Below are 21,841 nucleotides of genomic sequence, written 5' to 3'. Positions count from 1 at the left end.
AAACACTTATCATGCTTGCTTTACTCTTGATGCCCATTAAATCTTGCCATTCCACAGTATCGAAATATTTACAGACTGGCCCACCAACATAGCCCAGTCTTGCTATGTAAGAGCGTATATCGTGCAGCAGAGTGAGCTTCCTGGTTCCTGAGGGCATGCAGGGGAGAGCAAGAGAGCCTCCTAAACAACGCCCAGGGAGGCCTAAATGTGTAGGAAGGTGTGGGAGCACCCGTTAAGGACATTTAGGCCTGCAGTTCCCTAGCATCCATCCCTAATGGGCCATACAGGGCTAGGGAAGCAAAACACCCCCTGCATTGCATGGCTCATTGGGCATGCCTGCTGAGTAACTTAAACTGTTCAAAAGGGTAACTTCTGTTTACCTTATACCCTCAAAGCCAACCCAGGAGCGCTTGGGAGCCCTTTCCCTGAGCTGGCTTTGCATCACTTATAATGGGCGATGGGCGGGTAGGCACCAGTTATGGAGAAGCTACCCTACTAGTATTTTGAAGTTGCAGTGTGCTCCAGACTATACCTTCACTTTGTATTGAGATTAGTTTGCAAATGCTGCTAATAATTCAAGAAAAATGTTAATTTAATCCTCATATGTGGCATTGATTCCTTTAAAAATAAAGCGACAAGAATTCAAAGCGGGTCTTGTTCTGTTCATTAGGTTTATTGAAGCGCTTTTGATATTATCTGATATATTCTCTTTATCTTCACCCCATACAATAAGGGGTAGTTACCCATCAGTGGAATCTTGAAATTGTGCTGTGTTACTAACCTCGTTCACAGTAAATATCAAGGATGGCTGCACTCAAACAACCTGAATTTCTGGTCAGTCTACATTCCGACATTCGGCGGAAGTTGACATTTTTCCTGAGATTCCATAGGGAATGTTTGAGGTTCACCAGCAGGTCATCTACTTAGGCCCTGAGAGTGGGGGCAGGTGGCTGTCACCCTTCGTAAGCCCACAGAGGCCAGTGGAGCAAGCTATTTTTTTTCTATTTTGCACTGGAAATAGAAATGTTGGTCATCCAACAGTGACCCGGAACTGCAGGTCACTAAACTTTAGAATCAGCGACCTGTGAATATTTACTGATCAATTTTTGAAGGTTTCTTCAGGGCTTAAAGTACATGGTGTGCCGTCTGCTCTCACATTTCCACATTTCACCTTGCTGTGGCAAGCGTATGATATAAGCACTGGGAGATGCAAGTAATATAGGCTGTCAATCTGCATGGTGAGGGGATGCAGATGTGGCTGACACAGTATGGTGGGCAAACAGCAGGGACTGGCCTTCTCAACCTCCATGGAAGAGGAAGCGGGGGCGTCCATACGGCAAGTAGAGACTGCAATAAACAAAGCAGCAGGAACATACCGGAAGGGCGGGACTCCGTTGTTGCTTACAACTTCTTTTAAAATGGAGGAGAACAGCACTAAGTTAGGGTATACACAAGACTTTCGTAGAGTAGCCTCGGAAGCCTGGCATGTCATGGTGTTCCTCAATGAGTTGTCTCCCGAGTAGAGAGAAGTGTTACCGAACAATTCCTTGAGATATAATATATTCATAGGCTTGGCTTGGTACGAGAGCTTAACAGTATAAGTCAAGTGCCACATCCAAGTGCATCAGCAAGGGCAGAAGTGGGGAAGCCAAAGTGCGCTTAGTAAAACTGCAGCAAACCCTGTGCTATATTTGGTGACAGGGACAATTTGCACCAAATGGGTCCTCTCACGGACCCTCAACTACTGCTTTTAAGGTTGACTGTCAAGAACAGAACTGCATCAATTAAAAAAATAAAAAATATATAGCCTATTTTGCACAGTTTAGGAAGATTTTCTGAAGTTCCGTCCATTGGGGTGTGAGCAAAAGTTATACAGTGGACCCAAAAAAAAGACAGCTTTTCAAAAGTATCTTTGAAGGCCGTGATGTGGGCACATTGACATCTGAGCATGGCTGCAGTAGCATATCTGTTTTTGTTTTCTTTTACTAGGTTAAATGGTACCTGCCTAGGTACCTGCCTTGCCGTCCATCTAAAATTTGGTTTCCAACTCCAGGCCTCAAAGGTGGCAAACCTGATGGGTTTTCTGGATATCCCCCATTAATATGTAGGTGTTTGCTGTGTATTGATTAAGTGATTTCATTCATTTTGGCAGGGAGGAAAAGCACTCCCACTAGGGACTTGTGATTTGTTTTGCTGTAACCCAATATCTGGGCTTTATTGATTCTCGGGCAGTGTAACAGCGTTAAGATACGCTTTAGAACTACAATACCCAGTGGGCACAGGGCTGCATTTATTGAAACGTCAGGTGCTTCAGCGCCGGCGCTTCAGTGACCAGCTGGTCTTCGCCGGTCCTTGTTCGAAGTCGGCGGCGAGGTGGAAACATCAACCTCTCTTCCTACTTTTGGGACACAAACGAGCTGAAACATGGGTTTCCATAAGAGCGCACCATTTCACTGGCAGCACTCCGTCTAAACAGACTGACCCTCATTGAAAAACTCAAAAACACTATACTAGACAGCCCTGTCGTCCCCATTGAGGTTTTTGATCCCCAAGGAAGTACATCAGCAGACTCCCCTACCGTGGCAGAACCCAATGCTGCATCGGGGTGGGAAACACCTGACACATTGATTACAACAGTTGTCCCTCCAAGCCCCTCTATTTGCTCAGATTCCCCCGCCCCAGTCCAACTATTGGCCCAGTCTTTCCCTTGGATGCCAAGCTGCGGCACATCAGTGCAGGTAGAAACCAAGACCGACGTGCTCAAAATCATTCTCCTTAACACACGCTCCCTAGTGAGGCATGCACAGGATCTACATGATCTTATCCTTAGCAGTGAGACAGACATTCTTTGTGTCACGGAAACGTGGATTCAGGACACCAGTGGCCCCGCTATTTCCCTGACCTCCCCACCCGAATCTTCAGGGCAGACAGACCTCCCCACACGTTCTTCAGGGCAGACAGCATCAAGGGGTGAGAGAGTGGCCATCATTGTCAAATCCAATTTAGGATTGTTCCCTGTAACACTTTGTTGCTCAAATTTTGAAGTGTTACACCTTAAAATGACTCCTCCCCCGCACTTCTGTGTCAAATTAATTATTATCTACTGCCCCCCATAACATGCCAGACTTCAATGAAGAAATTACCACTCTTTTTAACGACATAATCAGCCCCAACTCAGCTACCCTATTTCTGGGGGCCTTAAACCACCGGAGAGGCGACCTTGATGACAAAGAAGCGATCGTCCTGGAAACGGCACTATTACATAGCGACCACAAAGTTATCAACTCCGCTCTCACCACGACTAACAACCCTACCCTAGATTGGGTTGTGATCAGGAATCTCAGAACCTATAACATTGTCACTTCTCCGTGCATCTGGTCCGATCATTTTACCATCATTTTCCCGCAAGTGCTCCCCACACCCCAAATCAGACCCACTGTGAAATCCGTCACTAGGCGTGACTTTAAAAAATTGCGCTCCTCTGACCTTCAGTATTGTCTGAAATCCATCATGTCCCACTCATCGACAGAGGACCACGTGGATAAACTGTCTATTTTCACCGACAATTTCAGCAACATGTTGGATAATATCGCCCCACAAAAAAAAACGAGTTACAGACAATCCGAGGCCTCAAAAATGATTCACACCTGAGCTGGAGGCCTTAAAAACGAAGAAAAGGGTACTGGAACAATGCTGGTTGAAGCATCCCTTTGATGCCACTCGAAAGGAGTGGAAACAACAGAACAAAGCGTACAAATTACTAATCATTGAGATGAAAAAAATACCCAGTTCCAAACTTCCCCCAACTCAATGGGCATACTTTTTGAGATTCTTAAAGCCCTTGAAAAACCCAAAGCCTCTGACGTCCCTTTCATAGCTACAGATCAAGACGGCTCTAGAACCCATGAGTCTTTTAGGGCGAAAATCTCAATAGCAAGGGGCCGAATCCTACTAGCTCAGGGCCCAGACAGCCAGGTAGTGGGAACTTCCACCGGTCCGACAGTTTTGGCTGGGCTCATGGAGCACTTTTTCATTTTTATCTATTTCAATGGAAGATACAACCAACATTCTTTCTTCAATGCACCCAACCTCCTGTGTTAAAAACCTTTTCCCCCCTAAACTGATACTAGAGCATAAAGACCTGTTTGCACATTTTCTCACCCAATTTGTGAATTCCTCCTTCAGGGACAATCACGTGCCCATAAGACCTAAGAAGGTCACTATTACACCGATTGTTAAGAAACCAAATCTGGACCCTACGGACCGTTGTAATCGTAGGCCCATTACAAATAGTCAAGTTTTATTGAAAATCCTTGATAAGGCAGCTACAGCTCAACTACAAGCCTTTACAGAATCCAACAAAAACCTCCACAGCCGACAATCAGGTTTCTGATCATCTTTTAACACAGAGACGGCTCTGGTGGACCTCCAATCCCACCTGCTGACAATCCAGGAGAAGGGCAAGGCCGGGATGTTGATCCTTTTAAATTTATCCACAGCTTTCGATATTGTGAATCACAAGCATATACTTCAGTGCCTATGACATCGGGGTGCCTGCTCCACAGCTGCTGTGAATTGGACTCAGTCCTTCCTGTCCAATCTCTAATCTAAAATCCACTGGGGCTCAGCCTTCTCTTCCATTTCCACCATCGAGTGTGGCATTCCACAAGGAGCTTCAATTTTCCCCCTTCTCTTCAACGTGTACATCAGAACTTTCTGTACTCTTCTGGAAGAGCTGGGTGTAATGCTGATTATACACAGATGGTCATCGAGCTGTCCAGAGACCAAACTATTGACTCAGAGATCATAGACAACATCTCCATTGCCATTGAGGGTTGGATGTCCACAAACTGGCTGTGTCTCACTGGAAATAAAATGGAGGTTCTGGTCTTTGGCTCTCCCGAGGCCCTTTCTAAACTAGATCCATCCTATGATCACTTTGTGATTCAAGGTAACATCACTAACACCCACTCAGAGGTTAAAACCCTTGGGGTTTTTCTGTAGACTTCTTTAAACTCTGATGAACAGGTACAATACCTCGCTTGAGGTGCAACTATCACCTTAGACTTCTTAGATGTATTTGGCCCTTCCTCAAAGAAAAAAAAGCTATTACCATTGAACGAGCTACTATATCATCCAGGTTGGATTTCTGTAATTCACTACTTGAAGGAGCCTCAAAATCTAACATACATGCCATTCTGGTTATTCAAACGACGTGGTCGCGTTGCACTGGAAATTCCTAGGAAATCCAACATTTCCAACTCGAGGAGAGAGCTACACTGGCTTCTGGTGCAGGAACGCATTCAATTTAAAATCGCCATGCTAATCCATCAATCTCTTCGGCAAATCCCCTGAATAACTCAAAGCTTTGATCCCTCCCTACCAAACCAGTTACGTTCCTCCTCTCCCGAACAGCTTCAAGGAGTGAAGTACTCGAGAACCAGGGGTCTGGGCAGATCTTTTCCATTTATCGCTTCCTTCTTTTGGAACACACACTACCAGTGACTATCATAGCCTTAGAAAATCCATGGTTATTCAAGAAACTACTGAAAATGCATCTTTTTAGATAACTTTTCCTCCCTTGGTTCTCTTTCCGGAAGTCACACTGTTGACCCTCTTTGCTTAACGCTTAGGTCCCGTCTTTCTTGTCTTTGTGTGTTTCTGTGGCGCCCTGATGCCTGCTGGTTGTCGGCGCGGTATAAGTAAATAAATATAATAAAATAAATAAATAAAAATATTCATGAAATACATTTGCATACATTTAGAATCATTGTATGCAAATTTATCTCATGAAAAAGGAGGGATATCCTGAAAATCTGACATGTTTTTAGCCCCGAGGCCTGAAGTTGGACAACCCTATTCTAATCCCTAATCCCTTCCCATTTGCCCCTCTGTTTGGGAGGTAAACTGGAGTATTGCAACAGGGATTTTTACCACTAGAATCTGTTGCTACTGTCGAGGCCCTTAACAAGATATTTAGTCCCATCAAGACTTAGATTGTAATGCAATATTTTCCACACATCTAGCATGCACTTATTCACCTCCTCCTTCCTCACCTGTCCCTCCATTTAGGCAACAAACCTGTTACACATCTTGTGTTGATTGGTTGAGCTCTTCTTCATTTACTGATGAAGAAAGTAAACATGTTTAACCGGGACATCAACCATCCCCTGCTCTTATTTTCATTGTTTTTAAATGGGGACAGAAGAGAGGATGTCTGCTCTGTAATTAAGAGCGCGTTGCTGCCACACACTGTAAGTCTGCTGTGACTCCAATGCTTCTTAATTCATGACGTTTACACTGTATCAATTCAGTTTTCCAGATTGGAAATAAATATTTGGTCTTTTACAATGCACGGTGGTGATGAAGTAATGATGTATTGGCTTCCATGGGGCCTGAGGAGCTATAAATTGCTGGCAGTGTCTCCCTGACCCATAACGCTTATCAATGTTATGTAGAGATTACTTAATTATTTCGCATAATCACTCTGGACCCCAGAGCTGCTCCCAGGATTAAGGATTTCCAGGCCAGCGATTCATCACGTGCCCCGGTGCACTCTCTCGTGCGGGCTACCAGAGGCCTTAGAAACAGTTTAGCAGTCAGGCGCCTGCTTAACAACCAGACACACTGTGCTACACAGCACCCGAGCAACAAGCAGCTCCTGATAAATAATGCAACCCTCCTTTCCAAAGACGCGTGTTGGAGAGAGAGTAGGAGTTCCAGGCCCACACGGTTCCACCGCGGTAGTACCTAACCTACTCGAAGCACTTCATGTTTAATGGACCAGTTTATTTCACGTGCACAGTTATATAGTAATAACACCTGTGACAGCAGCCGGTATGTCATTTCACCAAAATGCCAGGGCTAGCAGAAATGACATCACATGACCTTTGACCTCAGATGACATCACGGGAAGTGATGTCTTTTGACCCAACTCCGAAGTGACATCAGGGGAAGCGATGGAACACGACCATTTACTCCTTGACAAAACAGGAAGTGGCATCACATAGCATTGTTTCTAAGTACACGATGAAAAATATGGTTACAATATCACTGTAACGTGATATACATTTCATACAAGAATGGATCACCATATGTATCGGCAGAAAAAAGCATGCTATAACTGCAACTTGCGAAAAGCCAAATACATAGTCCGAAATGGATGCTTATTCTACTCTAAATGCTTTTTGGAGGATTTTGCCTGCCTTGTGAAATTTGAGGTGTTTAAGAACAGACTAAAACAGAGACTCGCCCCCTGAAGTGTGCCTGAAATAAAACTTTAATGAGTCTAGCAATTATTGTATAGAATTCAAGAAAGAAAAATTATTTGTTATTCCGATTTTTTCTTATTTAGGGTCACTGCTTAAAGTGTTACAATTGTGGAACCCACTGTTTTTTTAAGAAGCCTGAACAAGAAAGCCAGCCACTCAAGAAACAAAGAAGAGGCACATGGCAATGGCCGCAACCTCTGAGCTTCAATGTGTAAAAATAAATAAACAAATAAATGCACTTTTTTTAGGTGCAGCAAAGGAGAACACAGAGGTAGCAAGGGAGACCTCAGTGGACGCATGGGAAACCCTTGGCGACCCCCAAGTGACGTCCCTGGACGGCAGGCTTGATCAGCTTGTAACGACCCGGGGCTCAATTATGGGCCAGAGAGAAGCGAGGGCCTTAACACCTGGCCCTGGTGTCATTCGGGTTTAATCCAGCTACCTCTGTGGTGTTATTGCAATTTGCACCCCATGGCTGAGTCCTGAGGTTCTTTAAAAAGGAACCGTACCTGCGGAATGCCGGCAGGTTGCAGAAGCAACGATCACAGAAATGGAAGACAAGCCATAGGAGGAGCCGATCTGCTATTTCTGTGATGCGAGAGGCTGAAACGGTGGGGAACCGGGAGCTGAGGCCAAATAGCAGGTGAGTGTGGGACAGGTGGGGGCCCAGGAGGTCTTGCAGGGGTAGGAGCTGGAGGTTGGAGGTGGTGGAGAAAGCCTCTGGGGGCTGAGGAACATGGCAGACTTGGGGAAAGGGGATGATCTCAGAATAGAAGGTGGGTTCATACCGTTAGACACAGCCCACTTTCTTGACAACCTATTTGGCTGGCGCTTTCACCCCAATCGCGAATTGTAAAGAAACAATGGAACACAAGGAGTGTACAAAAGGATTAAAATGTTATACAACATAGCATAACGGGCCTCAATATGGCTACGATGGTAATGTTAAAAACAGGCGGTATTTTAATGCTGCTGCTTTTTTAATATTGTATCGGGTTGCATGAGATGTTTATTTCACGGGTACATACAACGCATTGCCTGGGATACACATGCAGTACTTTCTGAGCACATAGAAAGTAGTTATCCCACGTGAGCACAACTAACTATTAGGAGATAGGAGTTGTTTAAAATACCACATGTTGTTATATTATTCCTGTGCTAATAATGAGGCACAACAAGGTAAGCAGAGTGGATACTGGCAGGAAGCCTGACTCAGAGATTCGAGGCTTTAAGTGAAAAAGAATAAATGCAAAAGACATGATTTGGGTTAAAGGACCAAGAGAATCTGAAAACAAAATAGACACGACCCCAGGGAAGGATAAAACATGACTAAGCAACTCGGATAAGATCCAGCAGGTGGGTGGAGCATGACTATGCAACCCAGTTAAGATTCAGCAGGCGGGTGGAGCCTGACTAATCGGCATAAGTAAGATCAAGCAGGAGGATGGAGCATGACTAAGCAATGCAGGTAGGATCCAGCAGGAGGGTAGAGCCTAAGAAACACAGGTAAGATCCAGCCGGAGGATGGAGCAAAACTAAGCAGCACAGGTGCGGTCCAGCAGCAGGATGAAGCAGGACTAATTAACACAGGTACACTCCATCAGGAGGGTGGAGAATGACTAAGCAACAGATGTCATATCCAGCAGGAGGGTGGAGCCTGGCTAAGCAACACATGTAAGATCAAGCAGGAGTGCCACATGACTAAGCAACACAAGTAAGATTCAGCAGGAGGTGCAGTGTGACTAAGCGACACGAGTACAATCTAGCAGAGGGAAGGAGGATGACTAAGCAATACAGGTAAGATTCTTCAGGCATTTGTAGCATGACTAAGCAACTCATGTAAGATCCAGCAAGAGAGTGGATCATGACAAAGCCACACACTTAAAATCAGCAGGAGGGTGAGGTACGACTAGGCAACTCAGGTAAGATCCTGCTAGAGGAGGCAACATGACTAAGCAGCACATTTAAGATATAGCAGGCGGGTGGAACTTGAATAGGCAGCATTAGAGTTGAGCATGGCTAAGCAACAAAGGTAAGATCCAGGAGGAGCGTGGAGCATGACTGGGCCACACAGTTGAGATCATGCAGGAGAGTGGTGCATGACTAGGCAACACAGGTAGGGGTAACAAGGCCCCAACGGGACTTAACTATAAAATGGAGTCATGGCAAAGGAACATTAGAGAATCAAGAGAGCCTTGTAGTAAAGGGATGAGAGCACATGAAAGAGGATGGTAAAGTATAAAGGAAAGTATATCTGAAATAGGCCTACTGGCTACTGCAGCATTGGGCTTCTGTCTTTTGAAAAACGGTCATGACGGGAGGTTTTGGCAGGTTCTAGGTAATGAGCTCGAGTTTGTTATCTGTGGAGCTCTAGGTGATGTCTGATTGTTGCAGTTGTATTTGTCAGTTGGTTTCTATATCTGGGCCCTGCAGGTGTGTGGACCCATTCCTACAATGAACATCAACTTTTGACCTTCCTGTGGTGTGCCTCAACACTGTGGTGTGCCTCATCACTGTGGTGTGCCTCATCACTGGCACGGTACTGTAAACTGAGGCGGAGGTTTCCGGAGGGATGCCGCAGCCTGAACTTTTTACTGCACTTCTGGCCTCTTTGGCTTCCGCTGCTGTTCTGAGCCACTGGCACCGACAGATGGGTAGGTGCCTGCTGGATGATAACTGGCTGGTGGGTGGGAGCCTGCTGGCAACAGCCCATATACATATATTAGATGGGGGCACAGATATGAAAGTTGCGATCAACAGGGGTGTTGGTAGGTCTGGAAAAGATCCGGTGCTACGCTAATGTCGGTATTCGGGGCTAGTTGTTGCCCCTGAGCTTCTATCCAGGGCTACAACCAAAAGATCCAGGACTATAGGCCCCTCAGCCCCCACCCCAGAAACACCTTCGGTGACCGAGCAACAGATTTGCCTCGTGTGCTGGGCCCATGAACTGTATGTGCTGAGAGGGGCAGGGGTAGGTCCATGTGTATGCGCCATTGGAGGCAAACAAAGTGACAACGTCATTCAGCGGGGACTGTGCAATCATGTTCCCCAGTGTGCATCTGTCCCAACTTCATGGCTGGAATACAGTGCTCCAGGATGTTCCTGTGTCTTGGAACACATTACAGTTTACGCATGGAGCAATGGAGTGTGATAACTTTCGGACTGCTGGTTTGCAAGGATATCCCAATTTTATTGCAATTATTGCAATAGCGGTGGTTAGTTTTCTGAACACACCGGATCTCGCGGGAAACAACTCAGTTGTGTGATGCTTAAACTTTTAATGATTTTATTGATATGAACTTGTATGATGTTTAGTTAAGAAGTACTTCTTTTAAATTTAATTTCTTAATTATGTCATTTTCTTTTTCTTGTTCTCTTTTCACTATGTCATGTTTTTGTTTTGTTATTTTTTTTTAACCATTAAACAAAACAAAATAAAACAAAACAATATTACAGTTCAACTCATGGTGAGGGCTCGTGTGCCAAGTGCGAGGTGCATTTAGGGTGCATGACGTGTCATTTGATGTGCTTTAATTGGTTGTATCTTCCTAACATTGAACATCATTACGCTTCATGCTACAATCCTAGGGCACATCCCCTGGGCAGACCGAGGATAGCACAGGGGCAACGTGCTGGTCTTGCAAACAAGACTACACAGAGCAACAGAGGTTCCAATCCTGCACCTGTGTTTAGAAACCAAACTCCGGTATTAAGTGTGTTATAAAAAACTATAAAGAGTCAACAGCTTTTTTTTTTTTTTAAAGGACTGTATTCAACTGTTCCTGGTTAAATGGTACTAGTGCTGGGCGGTTCTGGGTGACTTTGTGACAGACAGTACACCCAAACGCTAGACTCGTGCCATATGTCATCACCAAGCGTGCCCCTTGTTTCATGTTAAAAAGGCAGAGATCCTGAAATCAGATTTGTTAAACTTGGATGGGTATAAACAAGGTGGCTTTGGTCAACATGGGTGATATCTTGCGGAGAACACACAAAGTACTTCGAACATTTACTATGCTGCCAAGAGCAGAGCACAATATTTGCCTGCTCATCTGGAGAGGGTAAAAATGTCCCCAATTCTATGTCGCCTGCCATCGTGCTTCAAAGATTTCGTAATGGGATGAGTGGTTGCAAGTTGGATTAGAATTCTGAAGTAAGATGTACATAGTTAGTTTAATTGGATATCAAACTTTTGGAAGACTGTTGTGGCTTTGGGTAATGAAGGCTCTGTCAAACTAGAGTTGGGATGACGTTTGAGTTGCCGCCCCATTCTAGAGCTTTGCAAGAGGATTTGAGTTTTACCCTTTGGTTTCACAGTTCCTCTCTGTACCCTTGCCATGTGGTCATGTGGATGCCCCCCCCCAGTAACCTTCCATTCGAGGGGATTTGGTCCTCCGACGTATTCCATATCTATGACATGTAATCACCACAGCTGTGCTGCTTCGGAAACTTTTTTCGGCGTCTGCGTCCTGCGTCGATGATGTCGATGCGCCGTCGTCGAGGGCCTCCTCCAATGTCCGACGTCATCCGATGTAATAAGTAGGACACACGACGCCCGTAGCCTCAGTTCCGTTTTTTCCGCGAACGTGTTGCTTCGTGATTCTCGGTTCACGCCTCGACTCTTTAGAGTTCTGTTCTTCTCGGTTCTTCGAACCTGTTCGTTTTGTGAAAATCCTTCGTGTGTAGATGTCTTCTACTTTCGTCTTCGACCCTGCGTCCTCGTTTCAAGAAGTGCGGGGAGTGTGGGTCCAAGATGTCAGTGACGGACTCGCACAACGCCTGCCTCTGGTGCCTCGGGGGGGCCCACGACACGGATGACTGTATCGACTGCCAGTCGCTCACGTCCAAAGCCTTACGCGAACGTAAGAAGAAGTTGTCGGTAGGTCGGGTGTCCAAGCCCAGGAAGTCGAAGTCTGCGGGGCTTTCGACGGATGATTCGAGGGGTGACTCTCCGCGTCATCGTCGGAAGTCTCGTGGGTCTCCTTCTAGGAGTCAGTCTCGCCACTCCTAAGCCTCTTCGAGGCATTCTCGGAAGCGCTGACACCGGTCGCCTTCCAGGTCCTCTTCAGAGGACTCTGCCCGGCACGTCGCTTACCCCACCTGCCGTGCGACGCCGGAGGAATGGGCTTCCTTCGGGAAGAAAATGCTGGCGATTCTTGAGTCGCAAGGTACTAAGCCGTCCGCGCCCCCGAGTGGGGTCGGTCGTGAGAGGTCGAGAGACACCGCTCGCAAGAGTGGTCGGCACGAGTCACGGGAGAGGTCCCGTTCGGACAAGGAGACTCGTTCTCGACGTACCCGTTCCAGGTCTCGGTCCTCGACGCGTTCGAGACCGTGTGCACCTGTGAGGTCTTCGTGGAAGACATCGACGTCTGAGGCGTCAAGGACGTCGACAGGCTTTCTCGAGGCTCCGGCTCCGAGGAAGTCGTCGAAGCCATCGATGCTCAGGTTGTCGAGGGACACGCTCGGGGCTCCGGCTTCGAGGGCTGTGTCGATGCCGCCGATGCTGGAGGCGCTGCGTCTGACGTCGACGCTGATTTCCTCAACGCCGATCCTCTCGGCGCCGATGCCGGTTCTCTCGACGCCGGCGCCGATTCGCTCGACGCCATCGACGCCTTTTGTGTCGGAGGTTCCCCGTGGCACGGGAGAACCCCCTAGGAAGGCTCTGGTTAAGAGCAAGCACTCTCGGGTGCCTTCTTTTCGCCACCTGGACTATATTTCAGAGGCGGATGAGGATTCTGATGGCCTGGTTCCTAGTCAGGTTCCAGATGAAATTGTCTCGGGCCATGGTCAGTTTGACGATTTGAGACAGTCACTGCATGATGCCAGTGGACTGGACACCTCTCCGGAGGTGGAGTTTTGTAGGCCTGAGCCTGGCTCTCATGCCGATTCCTCGTACCGGCGCCTTATGGCTAGGGTTTCTGAGTACTTGGGGTGGTCTGCTCCCCCAGGGGAGTTTGTGCAGGATGATCTGACGGACATCCTTGATGTTGGTCCCCCAACTGATCCGGTACTGCCGTTCCATATGGCTTTACAGAGAAGGGTGGTGGCAGCTTGGACTGCTCCGGAGAGTCTCCCGGCGGTGGGCAGATCCTTGTCGCGAAAATACCGTCCAGCCAGTAGCGACCCCTGCTACTTGACCAGGCACCCCACTCCAGAGAGTTTGGTGGTGCAGGCGGCCACGGCCCCGGCAAAGCAGGCGTCGTACCCTACCATCCCTCCTGATAGGGACGACAAACGTTTTGATGGCTGGGTGAAGAAAGTGTTTTCTTCTGGTGGTATGGCGCTTCAGGCGGCCAACTCCATTTGTGCCTTGTCTCGTTTCACACACACTCTGTGGAACTGTGTTGCGTTAGCGGCTGAACATATTCCCGAAGGGGACGAACGGGATGGTTTCCTTGCTTTGGTCCAGGATGGTAAGGATGCCATGTGTGAGTCCGTTCAGTCGGGTTTGGACTTAGCTGAATGAGTCAGTAGGTCCATGGCGGCGAGCACCGTGATACGCAGGTTTGCGTGGTTGCGGAAGTTGGGGTTTGCTCCTGATGTGCAGTCTCGGCTCCTCAACATGCCCTTTGACGGTGAACACCTTTTTGGCAGCAAGGCTGACGAGAGCCTTGAGAGGTTGCAGACCTCGAAAGCTGCAGCGAAGTCGTTGGGCGCTGCAGTTCGCCAACCTCCGCCTTTCCGTCCTATGGGACAGCAGTGGAGGGGTGGTTCCTTTCGCTATTACTCGTCCTTCAGTAAAGCGAGAGGAGCTGGCATTCAAAGAGGCCAACGCAGGGGTACCAGAGGTGGACGACAGGGTACCCGTGGTGCCAAGGCCGCTCGGGCAGTTGCCTCTCTGCCCTCAAGTAACGCCGCAGCCGCTCCCATTCAGTCATGAGGCCATGTCCCATGGTTCGCTGGTTGGGGGAAGGCTGGCGCAGCATCTTGTAGAGTGGCAAGCCATTACTTCAGATGTGTGGGTTCTGGAGATCATAACCCACGGCTACTGTCTTCCCTTTCGGCACAGGCCTCGCGACAATCCACCGGGGAACCTCTTTTTGCAGAGTCCGGATCCGCTCCTTGCGCAGGAACTTCAAGCCCTGCTGGAGAAAGGCGCCATAGAACTGGTGCCTGTAGTGGAGAGGAACAAGGGATGGTATTCCCCTTATTTTTTGATTTCGAAGAAAGACGGGGGATTGAGACCCATCATGCACTTGCGCGGTTTGAACAAACTCCTCAGGAAGGACAAGTTCAAGATGGTTACTCTCTCTCAAGTCCTCCAGGCCCTTCAGCTTCAGGACTGGTTGGTGTCACTCGACCTCAAGGATGCTTACTTCCATGTGCCGATCCATCCCAAGCACAAGAAGTACCTGAGGTTCGCGGTTGGCGACTCGCACTTTCAGTTTCGGGTCCTGCCGTTCGGATTGACCTCCGCCCCGAGGGTTTTCACCAAGATCATGGTGGTGGTGGCAGTGCATCTCAGGCAAGGGGGGATTCATGTCTACCCCTACCTGGACGATTGGTTGATCAGGGGGAGCTCTCCCGAGCAAGTCCTGGATCATCTGTCCGTCACTTGCCACTCCCTTCACAGGCTGGGCTTCTCCCTCAATTTAAAGAAGTCCCATTTGACGCCAACACAGCGGCTCCAGTACATCGGAGCAGTGCTCGACACTTCCCTGGGGCAGTGTTTTCCTCCCCAGGTGAGGGCTCTTCACATTCAGCAGATGGTGCACAAGTTTCAGCATGCCCAGACGCTCCCAGCGTTCGAGTTCTTGAGGTTGCTCGGCCTCATGGCATCCTGCATTCTTCTGGTGCCAGAGGCTCGCCTGCGGATGAGATCTTTGCAGTGAGCGCTCAAGACGCAATGGTCGCAGTCCTCCGGCAGGATGTCGGACCCGGTTCAGGTGCCGCCCTCGGTCGCCCGGGACCTTCTGTGGTGGGCCGTCAAAGGCAACTTGATGAAGGGGGCTCCATTTTGGCTTCCCTGGCCGGAGGTGACGATCGTGACGGATGCATCCCTCATGGGTTGGGGAGCTCATGCCAATGGGCTGACAATCAGCGGTCGTTGGTCTCCGTCGGAGTCCAGACTCCATATCAATCTGTTGGAGCTGAGGGCCGTCAGGCTAGCCCTGAAGGCTTTTCTGCCGACTGTGCGGGGAAAGAGTGTCCTGATCCTGACGGACAACACAGTGGCCATGCACTACCTCAACAAAAAGGGGGGGGCAGGGTCACTTCCTCTGTGCAGGGAGGCGATGCAGCTCGAGTTCTGGGCCATCCAGCAGGAAGTTTCGATCTCGGCAGTTCATCTGGCCGGAGACGAAAACGTGACGGCGGACGCTCTGAGCAGGCAGAGCATGAACTCTCACGAGTGGGAGTTGGCTGAGGAGATTCTCCTGGAGATCTTCGCCCTTTGGGGGACCCCTCAAGTGGATCTCTTCGCCTCCAGTGTCAACCGGAAGTGCGAAAGGTTTTGCTTGTGGGAATTTCCTCCTAAAGGAGCCTTAGGAGACGCGTTCGTGGTGGAGTGGTCATTCCCGCTGCTGTACGCGTTTCCTCCAGTCCCAGTCATCCCGCAAGTGCTGCGGAGGTTACGGAAGTTCGGTTCCCGGATGATCCTCATTGCTCCGGCGTGGGCTCGGAGGACGTGGTACCCGGACCTTCTCGACTTGTCCATCTGCCCTCCGTGTCGTCTTCCCTACCGAGACGATCTGCTCTCACGGGAGGGGGGTCAGGTTCTCCATCCAGAGGTAAGATCCCTCAACCTTCACGCTTGGCTTCTGAAAGGTTGAGGTATAGGGATTGGGACCTCCCTGAAGACGTGATGGAGGTGTTGCTTTCGGCCCGAAGGCCAGCAACAAAGTCTCTGTACCGTTGCCGTTGGCGTAAGTTCTGCGACTGGTGCAAAGTTCAGAATGTGGATCCTTTTGCATGTGACATCCCCATGGTTCTGTCCTTTTTACTTTCTTTGGCCCACAGGGGCTTGCAAGTGGGTACCATTAAAGGTTACCTGGCGGCGCTGTCCATCTTTAAGCGCTCGTCTGAAGAGTGTTCTTACTTTAAAATCCCTTTAATTTCACAGTTTCTGAAAGGGCTCTCTAATGTGTTCCCTCCGCCACCTTTCCTGGTGCCCGGTTTGGATTTAAACCTTGTTCTTAAGTTTCTTATGGGTGCTCCGTTTGAGCCTTTACATTCTTGCCCTTTGAGTTTGTTAACTCTGAAAACTGTGTTTTTAGTTGCGGTTACTTCCGCTCGCAGAGTGAGTGAGTTACAGGCACTTTCACTTAAGCCGCCCTTCACTGTATTTCACAAGGACAGGGTTGTCCTTAGAGTTCGTCCTTCTTTTCTTCCAAAGGTAGTGACAGAATTTCATTTGGCCCAGAAGGTTGTTCTTCCAGCATTCTATCCTCCTCCGCATCCTGGTAAGGAAGAGGAGAGGCTCCATAGGCTTGATCCTAGGAGAGCTTTAAGCTTTTATGTTTCACGCATGTCCCGGTCAGAGTGGACGATCAACTCTTTATTGGTTACGCTGGAAAGCGTTTGGGGTAAGCTGTGACGAAACAGACTTTGTCTCGCTGGATTATTTTGGCCATCTCGGAGTGCTACCGCTTGGCGGGTAAGGACCCACCGGCTGGCTTGCGGGCCCATTCTACCAGGGGTATGGCTGCGTCTACTGCCCTGCAGAGGGGTGTTCCTATTCGCAACATCTGTGAGGCAGCCACCTGGGCTTCAGTACATACATTTGTACGTCACTATTCCCTCGATTCCATCCGAGCAGAGGATCTGGCCTTTGGCAAGGCGGTCCTTTGCTCTGCTATTTGATTGGCTATTCTAAATTTTGATTCTAAATTCTTTCCCTCCTCCTTGCTCTGGTACTGCTTTGGGAGTCTGTCATAGATATGGAATACGTCGGAGGACCCAATCCCCTCGAAGAACAAGTTACTTTCTTACCTGGTAACGTTCTTTCGATGGGATGGTCCGACGACGTATTCCATATCGCTCCCGCCCTCCCTTCCCCGCTGCAGAATTTCTTTTGCGATTGCAGCTTACGTTCCGCAAGGCTTTGTGTCTGACTGGCAGTTGACTAGTGTCACACGTTCTGGGGAAAAAAACTACAACTGAGGCTACGGGCGTCGTGCGTCCTACTTATCACATCGGATGACGTCGGACGTCGGAGGAGGCCCTCGACGATGGCGCATCAACGTCATCGACGCAGGACGCAGACGCCGAAAAAAGTTTCCGAAGCAGCACAGCTGTGGTGATTACATGTCATAGATATGGAATACGTCGTCGGACCATCCCATCGAAAGAACGTTACCAGGTAAGAAAGTAACTTGTTCTTTCTGACTTTCCGCTGCACTGGGCACTTCACAAATGCTTGGAGTGTGAATGGAGCAAAGAGGTATGCTGAGCAATGCGGAGGAAGGAGTGATTGGTGGGATAAGAGAAAATAAGCCCCTTCAATAGAAGGCCATAGGCCACTCATTTATTGCATGGAATAACCTTCTCCTCGTTCCCTCTGCCACAGTGTTTCTTACTTAGGCACTTGCCTTCTCTGAACACTTCTATTTCTCACTCCCCACGATTGGTTATCCTCGCTACTCCATCTTGTAGCATTGTTTGCACTCTTGGGGGAGGTGCCAACCAATCAGAACGTACGCCAGAACAGCAGTTCAGTCCTGTGTTCTCTCTGGTAGGCCAGTGCTTTCTCTATGCATCACCCCTGGCTGTCCGACCCATCCACCTGCAGCTGCTCATGCCTGCTCCTGCCACCTCACGTTCCCATCCCCTCCGTCTCCCAGAGCTATATCATCCGCAGACTCCCCCTGCTCTCCAGTGGCGTCGCTAGGGTAGGGATTGGTGGGTGGCGTGCCCCCCCCTCTGAAACCCTTGTCCACCTCCCCAGCTGGCCTGCTCTCTCTGCACTATCAACACAATCGCTGAACAACAGGATAATGTACCGTTGTGCAGAAATAGATAGTGAGCAGAGGCTGTCATAAATCTTCATAAGCACTTGGTGTGACTCATAAGCACAACATTCAAAACAGTTCCGTTCCCCATGTAGCTAAGACCAGCCCCTTCAATCAGAATGTAGCACATGAAACTGCTAATGATGGGCCATTAGTCACGGAATGGTTTCGTGCCTGCATTCTGATGGGAAGGGAGGTGCAGTGGGGCGTGTGTAGTTGGTTTGCACAAAAGCCTCCCTGCAGGAGTGCTTGTGATGTCACACATTCCCTTTCATAGGGAGCCCCCCCACTTTTGTCTGTGACCCCCCTACTTTTGTCTTTGGCCCCCTCTGTGCCCCTCCTAAATTTGATGCCGGGCGACACCAGTGCTACTTTCCATCCATGCTCTCCCCACAGGCCACCTTCAGTCACTGAAATGAAGGATGGGCTGCACACAGAGTTCCTGCTTACATTTCTGAGAATGTCCTCCTCTTTCCATCTGCTGTGAGTTGTAATGTGCATCTGAGGTGAGGTGGTGACATCACTGTTACATGGAATGTTGTGATGTCAGAGTGAGTGGAGTGTTGGTTTGTTATGCTCTGAAAGCTGGTTCTAAGATTTACAGTTGAGATCTATGCTGGCTTGAGGGGACATGCCAATGTTGTTCCTGGCAACTATACTATAATAAACCTACTTATATTTACCTTCTGGTCCGGGTGTTACTTCAGGTACCAGGATATTACTCTGGCGATGAGGATGAGATCCTGTCGTGGAGGGGACAGTCCAGAACCAGGAAACATTGCCCTCCTGTGAATTTATGTTCCCAGTACCAAGCCTGCAGTCTGGGGCCCAGAATCATTTTAACTGGGCTGCGTATGCCTCTTCAGCCGGGTGGTGCTGATTAGAGGAGCTTAGTCGGCACAACAATCGGTGTGCAGTGCTAGTTTCAGCATTTCGTTTCAATGGATTCCAGACCCCAGTGACCGGGTGGTGCTGTGGGAAGCGCTTCAGTGCACAAGTCACTGTGCAGCATTTCCGTGGGTGCATCAGTTCTGTGCCACCAGAACCTGTCACCGGGCGCTGCTAGGGAGACCAACGGTACACAAGTCAGTGTGCGGTGCTCCAGAGAGTAGTTCTTATGCTCCAGCAGCGCTGTGAGTGGGTTCCTATTTGTATGCAGACAGCTGAGACGTTCCGCAGCATGGAGTGGAGGTACCACCCAAGCGTCGCAGTGCCGAGGTAGGGGTCAGGCTTTGTGTGCTGTGGGAAGATATAAGTGCTGAATTCGAGGTTCCTGCTTGCCCAGGGGGGCGCGGTGGATCGTGCTGAAATGAGGGAATGGCGATTGTGTTGTGAGCCGTTGGAAGAGGGCGGCGGGGGAGAGGTGCCCTGGTGTTGTGGTTTCCAGAGAACCCACGGCCATCGGTGCACGGCAGAGATGTTGTTTTGGCCGAGTCTGTGGCCAAATGATGACGTTGCTCTCTGATGAACATGTGTTCCAGCAAGAGAAGCTGGAACGCGGAAGTGTTCTTGAAGGAGGGGCCGAACGTGTGGAGAAGATCACGTTGCCCTCGCTAGGGCGCGCGTTCCAGCGTGCGCAGCTGAAACGCAAGGAGCAGTTTGTTGATTATGATGCTTTGGATGTTCGGAACGCAGGACATGCACACACGCAATTGATTTGCTTACAGGAATGCAGCCACGGGCATTTGCCAAGTACAGTTGTGCAGTGTTGTGTGGGCGCGAAGGCTTGGCGATTTGGGAATACGCGTGCGGACATCTGTGTTTGTGGACTGTCATCGGTGTTTCTCACGACTAAGAGTGTTGAGGACTATGTTCTGTCCGCAGAAGGATTTGTGTCAAGAACCCTCCGGTGTTGTGCAGAATTTTCGGGACCCTGGAAGTGTAGGGGTCCAAGGTTTGCTGTTCGGAGGGACAAAGGGGACATGTGGCGTTTACCAAAATATCATTGAGTCATTATTGTGTGCGTTTGAGGCCGGTGTGTATGGTGTTGTGTCTGTACGTGGTGGCCTTATATGTGGTTGGTTGTTTAGCATGGGCCCATGTGAGCGAGAGTGGATGCGTGCGCTGAAAGTTGTGTATGAATGTATTGGATGTGCGTTTTTGTGTGTGGTTTAAATTGCAATATTGTGCGAGTGAGATTGCTGAATTGTTGTGCATTAATTCCCAAAATTGCATTGTGTTTTTCTTGTGTAACCTATTTCTTGCAGGTGGGACTGAACCTTTGGGATTTTGGACTCGTGTGTGGGGGTACTTGCTGCAAAGACCTGTGGTTGATGGTCTGAACAGTGTGTGCTAAACGAATGTGTTAATGTCTGACAATGTTTTTTTGCAGTTCGGGTTCCCACTTTTGGGTTTGGACGGACTCGTGGGTGGGGTACTTCCTGGTTGAAATGCTTTATTAATGACAGCATTTTCTATTCTGTGCAAAAACGATTTTGATGTAACGAATTGCTGCACTGACAGTTATCTTTCAGTGTAGTGTTGCTGCGGTAGTTTTTGACCGAAATGGTGCATTTTTGCACATTTATGTCACTGTAGTTGAACATTTATGCCAATGTTTTGTGTGTATGCCGCCTATCAGGAGTTTGCAGGTGTGCATACGGTGTGTGGAGTGTGTAGGACTCGGGGTCCTTAATTATGTTGTGGTTCCTATGTTGGTGCAGGTGGCGGGGACTGGGAGTCCTCAGTGGTGGTGTGGTGTCCTGCGGTCATGCAGTTGGTTGGACCTGGGTCCATGGTGTAAGTGGATGTTCTGCGATTATGCAGTTGGCTGGACTTGGGGTCCATTGTGTGAGTGGGTGTGCTGCGGTGGTGCAGTTGGCTGGACTAAGGGTCTATGGTGTGTGTGTGGGTGTACTGCGGTTATGTAGTCGGCTGGACTAGGGCTCCTAGGAGGTGGTGTACTCGGTTGTTGGTTTACGGTGGGTGTTTTGCGAGATCCTTAGGTTTGGGGTTTCTTGGGTGTTCTTTGTTGTGTTGGGGTGCCCTGTTGGGGTGCTGTTGTGAACTGTTCTTGGGATGGTGTGCTTGTTGTTGCTCTTGTTGAGCTGGGTTCGTGCCCGCGGTTGCCAGCCCTGGTGCCCTAGGGTGCAGACTAGGGCGGAAGTTTTTTTGTGCACGGAGTGTTTGGTGTGTTAGGTAGTGTATCTGTGGGAACGCTGGGTCGTGGCAGGTCCTAGGTTCCAAGGGGCAGCTTGGAACAGGCAGTAGTGCTTTATTTATTGTTTTTGTTGTGTTTTTAGAGGGAGGAGTAGAATTGGTGTATTTTGGTGAGTTGTGGAGTTGGAGTGGGTGTCTTGGTTGACACGGGTTGATTTGTGTAGTCCAATTTGTTGATGGCACAGTTAGATGGTGTATTCTTGGGATGCCATGTAGGTATTGTTTGTCCCATGGTTTTGTGGTTGAGAACATTCCCTAGTGTCATAAATCTGGAGTGTTGAGGGTCATTGGTAAACTCCGGGTGGCAGTTTCTTGTCATCAGTGGAGTTTGGTTAGTGGTACATATCGTGCTGGCCACACATGTATGTAGGGGTTTGTGTCAGTGGTGGTTATAGTGGAATTTTTTTCCTTGTTCAAGAAATGAAAGGAGGGAGAGGTGTTGTAATGTGGATCTGAGGTGAG

At 48.9% G+C, this 21,841-nt stretch overlaps 1 protein-coding gene across 2 annotated transcripts in view; it reads left to right on the top strand.

Moving 5' to 3' along the window:
* PHACTR1 (phosphatase and actin regulator 1) overlaps window positions 1-21,841 on the top strand; it is a 1,343,031-nt gene that overhangs the window by 409,026 nt on the left and 912,164 nt on the right. The gene's annotated exons all lie outside the window — the stretch shown is intronic.

This window comes from Ambystoma mexicanum, chromosome 5q (assembly GCF_040938575.1).
Source record: "Ambystoma mexicanum isolate Mex_15411 chromosome 5q, UKY_AmexF1_1, whole genome shotgun sequence".
NCBI classification, from domain to species: domain Eukaryota; kingdom Metazoa; phylum Chordata; class Amphibia; order Caudata; family Ambystomatidae; genus Ambystoma; species Ambystoma mexicanum.
Note: the sequence above shows the minus strand (reverse complement) of the source record. Positions and strands in the feature narration are given on the sequence as shown.